Here is a 7,449-nt window from a genome sequence, read left to right on the forward strand (position 1 = left end):
TGAGTGATGAACCAGGCTGGGAGTTTTAAAGGCCTCAGGAATCTTTTGCAAGTGTTTAGAGTTAACTTGTTGATTCAGATGATTAGGTTCATAGCTCGTTTAGAGACCCTTTTAATGATATGCTAATTTTGTGAGATAGGAATTTTGGGTTTTCATGAACTGTATGCCAAAATCATCTGTATTAAGACAATAAAAGACCTGAAATATTTCAGTTAGTGTGCAATGAATCTAAAATATATGAATGTTAAATTTTCATCATGACATTATGGAAAATAATGAACTTTATCACAATATGCTAATATTTTGAGAAGGACCAGTATATAGATAATATACAGGATTTTTATAATATTTTTTTATTTAAATAATTTTTGTTTACCCAAGGTTGATAACCCCATGCCTGATGTCCGTATATGGAACATATATAAATAATATACAGGATTTTTATAATATTGTTTTATTTAAAAAAAATTTGTTTAACCAAGGTTGATAACCCCATGCCTGATGTACCAGGCCTTCATGTTAATGTATTAACCATCTTAAGTGTCTTTAAGATCCGGTATTATCAGACATCTCAAGATCAGCCAGTCAGTTTTCTACATTACTATCAGAATTATGAAAGCCTTGAATGTTGATTTCTGTACCGTTATCGTGTTGAACACATTACTAGCTGGACTAATAAACACATTAGTTTATTACAGTTTATAAATTTTTGTAGTACATCAGATGTTTTGCATCTACATAACTGCACATATGAATGTAATATTAAGCATATTTTGAAGATCACTTTTATTAACAAGATACTCTGTGATAGTTCAAATGTTGATGTCTCTTGGAGGCTGCCTCCTGCTGCATCCGTCACAGGGCACTCTGCGGTGAATCATTCTGCAGTAAGTTTTTGTAGGCCAACAAGTTTGTGCAAGCACTTTTCTAAAATGTTGAAGTTTAATTGCCCTCCATTCAGGTGTAAAACCTTTCCATGTTTACCTGATTTCTGTGTCCGTCTCCTGTTTGATGTATCGGTACTCCACATCGGTCAAAATGGAGCGATTAAAAGCTATACAGAAAACACGTCACAAAAGGAAATCAGAGATTGTTTTGTATTCTAAGGATCTTTAAAAAAAAAAAATAAAATCATGTCAACAATCCATAAGTTAGTGAACTCACCCTATGCCTCTTTAATGTTGAGAGCTTGGGCTCTCCGATCCTCTTTATTATGATGTCTTCAGTCTACTAAGATGTCTTTGATGATTTTGAAGTATCTGTTGCAGGTTTTTATGAACACAAAAAGAGAAGGGTTAGGGGTAATTATAAAACAACAAGAGCAAATATAGTAATTGTTTATTACCATAAACATAAGTGGATCTGTAACAAAGACTAAATTGTGCATATCATTATGTTAGTCTGCTAAAACATAATCAACGCACAAAAATATCATATTGGTAATCCATAGTATTTCTCCATTACTCAGCAAGTTAAAATTCCATGCACTAAAGGGAAAACGGCACACATAACCTCCAGCTATATGATAATACACTACAATTCACACACTGTACATTGTGGTGTCTGGCTCTTTGTCAACGATAAGCTCTAAAAATAGCATGTAGTTCTCTAACGACACTGCAGGGGGCAGTATAGCATCCACTGCCTGTAGTAATTTACTGAAAAAGGTGGCTGATGAAAACGGTAATACTGTAAGAGTTTTTATTTGTACAGGTGGTAAATAAAAAAGTGGAAACAAGACAGCAAAGGGACACTGTAGATTAGTCAGCTATTAAAATAGTCGTCAGAAGTGTCTCTGAATTATACATACATTTTTTAGGAAGTGCTCCAGACTTAAGTTTCTGGTTCAGGGCTTTGTGTTCCTTAGTGGAAGCTGGAAGGAGCTTCTCTGATGAGTCCACCTCTTCCACAGAAGTAAAGGGTTTGCAGCATCCATGCTGTTGTTGTTGCATCACCTTGACCTCCTCTAAAGCGCTAAAGCGCTACTTTCAACTGAAAGTTGTAGTCTGAAAAACAAGGATGTAAAAAAACGTCAGCAATGCAAAATAAGCATAACTATATTATCATGTGGACAAAGCAAGCAATCTAGAACACAGGTGAAGCCATCTTCACTCACTTCCTCTCTCTCCTCAGCTCTTGTAGGGGTAAGGTTTACTCCGCTCCTATCCAACCCTCTCCAAACTTTCTCACTCATACCATCCTCTCTCCTTACCCTCCTCACTTGGATAATAGACTTGATGAACAAGCTCCACTACTTAATGACAGGAAGATCTTTATTTCCTGTACATACTATAAGTTTAAGTGATTAATCAGGTGTACAGTACTACTCTTGAATATTGTGCACTTTTCTGCCAAGGTGACAATCAAAGATCTGACAATTAACCTATAAAAGTAGTAGTCTTGTTCTCACATGTTTGGGTTGAGCCTGAGCACCTGATAAATCACTTAAAACAATTGTATGGTACAGGAAATAAAGATGCAGTCTTCCAGTCAGGAAGTAGTGGAGTGTGTGCTTCAAGCCTGTTAAGTCTAAGACTGACACATTGTTTTTTGCCCAATTTTTTGCTTGACAAGTTGAAATGATTCAACTTTTCAGCACCCATAAAAGTGAGCTGTCTTGCATCAGCCTAGGAGAGGACAGTAGGAGTAAGAGGAGGGTTGAAGGGAGGATGATAGGGGAGAGAAAGGACCAACCTTTCTTTACCCTAACCTTCTCACTCCCTTTACCCCTCACCTGTTAGAAACACCCCTCCTATAATCATCAGATTCAGCGCCAACAGCAAAAACAATTCAGCAATTCAAATAAACTTTAAAAGTAAGTTGGACATGTCAATAACTGGGAGATAAGGTAAAACATTTTAAAGAAAAGTAGCTGCATTTGTTTTGACATCTTTAGCCTTGCAATGCTTCAGCCATCGGTGGTTTTAGACAGGGGCCAACAGGGGTCAGTGCCCCTGTATAACTGGCACTGTTATGGTTCCTGTACTGAAGACATAATACCAAATCAGTTTCTTATGATGATATGTGCTGGCACAGAAACCATAACTGATCGGTCCCTCAGACCAATTTCATTTTTTATCTTTACAGTTTTACTTTGACAATAAATTAAAAATTAAGGTGTTGCACTTTTAGCTTCAACCCTATTAAGATAGGATCACAGTTTTCATCTGTTAGATAAGGGGTCGGCAACCTGCAGCTCCAGAGACACAAGAAGTTATTTGGCTCACGTAAATATATTAAACAATGAAATATTGCCCTGTTTTTTTTGTTCTGTGCCTCAATGAAAAAACATCTGCCCCAGCCTGGCCCCACCCTTTCCCCCCAGGTAAATTTGGTTTGGAACCGCCTTAAACCATTCTCTGGATTTATGTTTTTCTAAATTAAACTACTGATCATCATGTTAGAATACTCTGAACTGATAAACTAAATAAATTATAATCTGAATTTCTTTAGATATATTTCAGTTGCTATCACAGAGAGCACAGCAGAGTCAGAAGAAGAAAGTCAGCTTTCATCAGATGGCACAACATACAGAGTTTCTAAATAATTCACTAAAGACAGACTAGATCTCGCTATATTAATAAATACACCCATAGACTGTATATATATATATATATATATATATATATATATATGTGTGTGTATATATTAGCAATTGTTTACATTAGATCAATTACTTTAGTTACTGGGCTAAAACAGATCTACAAACAAGGTGGTAATCGAATTGCCTTTGGAAATTGCGGGGTCAATCTTTTAAGTATGTCTGCCTTCATGAATATGCAAAACATATGATAATGACCCAAACGCGAAAATTAATGGGAGGAGGATATGCAAATGTCATCCTTTACCCCCTGCAATGCGATTTTCTAAGCCTGAAACTGTTTGAATATGGATTTAGTACATTTGAAATGCAGGTGCTAACTGACACGCAAAAATGTCTGCTGTCACTTTGCCCAGAAGGAGGCATAGATAGAATGACACATGACAGGGAGTGAGAATCTTCTGTACATGTGCCAACAGATTTGGGTGGTCAAAAATAAAAATTTTAAAAATAGATGAGAATATAGGACTCTATGTAGGATTATCTAAGCTCTGATTTAGAGCCAATCACATTCAATTGGGGTTTGGGACTATTCCATCCTAATTTGGACCATGTAGACTGCTCTTTTGTCCATGGCCCCCTCTCTGGATGAGGATGGGGGTTGTTGGGGACTGGGGTCGGGGTACGGGCCTGGGTCGCTCAGGTTCGGGCATCAGCCCAGGCTAGCCCAACCCAGGTTCAGGTGCTGGTGCGGTCTGCCTGTCTCCACCCCCGCAGTGAAAGGGGACCACCTCATGGGTCTGGGGGCTGGTTGACCCTATGGGGTATCTGCACATGGACCTGGTCTTTACGTTGGGTGCGTGGGTGTGAGTGTTTTTATGTGTACGCATGGGGGTGGAAGTGTGTGATTGTGACTGTGTGTGCCTGTTTTTTGTGTCAGTTTGGGTCTTGGACTGCTCCCTCTCCTGGATCAGTTTAGGCCCCCCATCAAATGTGGGGCTTATTTCCTCCCTGCCACACTACTTGCCAGTGGTCGGTGTCTCTGCCCGCTGGTGTACTTGTTATTCTTGGTGTCTGGGGCTGGGTGCTTTGGTGTGTGCTGGCTCACTCCCGGTGGCTGCTTGCCGGGCCTGGACCCCTGGGCTCTGTCGGGCCTCCGCTTGGGGAGTGATATGTCCCGGGGTCTCGGGCCTCTGGATCCATGGCTGGATCTGCTCGGGCGTAGACAGCTGCTGGCGGGGCCTGTGGGCTCGTCACTGCAGCTCCCTGGGGCTTCTGCACTGTGGCTGCTGGGTGGTTCCCCTGGGACTCCCCTCTTCTCTGAGGAGGTTGCGGTAGTCCCGGCACTGGTGCTCCTGGGAGTCCTGTGCTCTGGGGGGCCTTTGGATATCAGTGGCTCGGATCTCCTCCGTATCTGTCCCAGGTCCCTGGGGGGCAGGTCTGTGGCTCCTCACACTCGCTATGCATATTTTTATGGAGAAACCTTGTATACAGAAGCGCGCTCACACTCAGACCCACAGGGTGAGTGTGATTCAGGTGTTAAAAGATACACAAACGTTTTATATTGAGCCGCATTTACCACTAAATACATCTTGCATTCATAAGTACCGTGCACTTTTTGGTAAAAAAAAAAGCTAAATATAATAATTTTGGATTCTTAATTCTTATCAATAACTGTCGATGTATTTTTGCGACAAGGAAGTGTTCTTACCTGTTGAGCCTTGAGCCGTTTAGCAACAGCAAGCAACAACCTTTTCTTTACATGAGATGCACTGAACAGCGTGACTATAGCATCTGCTTCAACATTCTCCTTCGTCTGTCAGATATCCTGACCTCTGATATCATTTCTCTTGTGAATTCAGAGGTTTCTTACTTGAAAGAAACTTGGTCTTTTGATGAGACAAAAACTGAACATTGTTAGTAGTGTTTAAAGTAAATATTTACATTCCAGAGTGAAAATCTTAATGTATCCCAGAAACACACTGGTGAAAGTATCATGAACTTGAACAGAACTGAATAACCTATTATACCAGTAAATTCTAAAGTAAAGGGTCCGAACTATTAGTTTCCAACCTAATATAAGGAACATTTTTAAAGCAGAAGAAAGACAAATTATATTTTTATTCTACTAAATCTTGACAATTATCTAAGACAGTTAAGGATTTTAATGTGAGGCAACCCTCTGGCTTCAAAAGACGACGTTGAACTAAGGGTTTAAATTGCAACCCCTTAGATTCAACAGAGACTGTGTCTGAAATTATATCAGTGTCTCTAATAGATAGGTGACCAAGAAAGAATATGTTGATCTCATGTTTTAGTGAGTGCCTCTTTGTTCTCTTGTAAGGAGTATGGAGTTACATTTCAGCTGGCAGCTCTAAAAAGGGATTATCCTTTATGTGTTCATGCAAATCCTGCCAAGCTGGAACCAATTTTTAACAATTACTCCAATACTTGAATAACTGGAAATAAAAAGAGTATAAAAAGAGTAAAAAGAGTAGTATATACTTCTACCTGGACAGAACATATAACTGTTTTAAAACAAGTGTTCACTCGCCTTGGTAAAGCTTCTTTAACCTTAAACCTCGCCAAATGTGACTTTGGGAAAGCCACAGTGACCTATCTTGGTAGACAGGTAGGCCAAGGACAAGTGCGACCTTTAAAAGAAAAAGTTTCTGCCATTACTTCGTTCCCTGTGCCTTGCATGGCAAGTTATTATAGGAATTTCTGTCGCAACTTTTCCACTATTGTTCATCCTCTGACTGGTCTATTAAGTCCAAAAGTCAACTTTGTATGGACCCCAGAATGTCAACATGCTTTTGATAGCATTAAATCTCTGTTATGTTATGCTCCTGTACTCTCTGCTCCAGATACAGAAAGGCCCTTTAAACTTGAGGTTGATGCGAGTGCAGTGGGAGCTGGTGCTGTCCTCCTACAGGAAGGTAAAAATGGAGCTGATCATCCCATTTGTTATTTTTCTAGGAAGTTTAACAGAAGCCAGCTTAACTATTCCATCATTGAGAAGGAAGCCTTGGCTTTGCTTTTGGCTTTACAACACTTTGAGGTATACCTTGGATCCTGTCCTTCTCCAATTGTGGTCTACACTGACCATAACCCACTTGTCTTCCTAGCACGTATGTACAACCATAATCAAAGACTCATGCGTTGGGCTTTAATCATTCAAGACTTTAATCTGAACATCAGATACAAGAAGGGTTCAGCAAACATCTTGGCTGATGCTTTATCAAGACAGGAGTTATGAAAACAAGAGTTTGTTATTAAAATGTAAGTGAAGGGATGGATATTTTGTGGGGGGGGTGTTACGGCTGGTGGCCGTATGTGTGTTTGTTTTGTACCTTCATCAACAGACTGGCCAGCCGATGTCGCTGAAAAGCACCGTTTTCCTCCGTGCTATCGGTACCGCTGTTTCTGATAGGATCGGATTTCTTCTTCGCTGGATACCCTCTTCTTTGCTGTTCCTGATGGACTCTGATCTCCCTGCGCGCTCTGCACTCCTCCTGCTGGACGTCTCCGGGAGTTCATGTTGGACTATTCATTTCCTGGTTCTTCTGAATTCGCCGCCAATCAAGAAGGGACTACATTATATAAACTCTCTGCACCTGCCACTAAAGGCAGCTGGTATTTGGACAGAACAGCTCGCCACTTCTGACTTTGGTGTTGTAAAATTTTGAAGCTTGGTTATTTTTGTATGCTTACCTGCTTGTCGGGAAGCTTGGGTATTTTGTATGCCTGCTCGTTGGGAAGCTTGGTTATTTTTGTGTGCTCACCTGCTTGATGACTCCATCTTGGCTCAGAGGAGTCTCTTTAAAGTTGATTGGGCTTTGTCTTCATTTGTTTGTTTGCTTGTTGTTAGCAGGGACGTTTTTGATTTAGGAAACTGTTGAATTAGT

The 7,449-nt window shown here is 40.2% G+C and overlaps 1 long non-coding RNA gene across 1 annotated transcript; it reads right to left on the reverse strand.

The window, feature by feature from the left end:
• Window positions 1-673: 673 nt before the first annotated feature.
• Window positions 674-7,024, reverse strand: LOC124859463. Its single transcript, XR_007036108.1, has 5 exons — window positions 6,895-7,024; window positions 1,811-2,006; window positions 1,165-1,259; window positions 985-1,054; window positions 674-867 (listed from the first exon to the last, which is right to left on the reverse strand). It is a non-coding gene; the product is annotated as an uncharacterized LOC124859463 (long non-coding RNA).
• Window positions 7,025-7,449: the final 425 nt, after the last annotated feature.

This window comes from Girardinichthys multiradiatus, chromosome 22, assembly GCF_021462225.1.
Source record: "Girardinichthys multiradiatus isolate DD_20200921_A chromosome 22, DD_fGirMul_XY1, whole genome shotgun sequence".
Lineage (NCBI taxonomy): Eukaryota > Metazoa > Chordata > Actinopteri > Cyprinodontiformes > Goodeidae > Girardinichthys > Girardinichthys multiradiatus.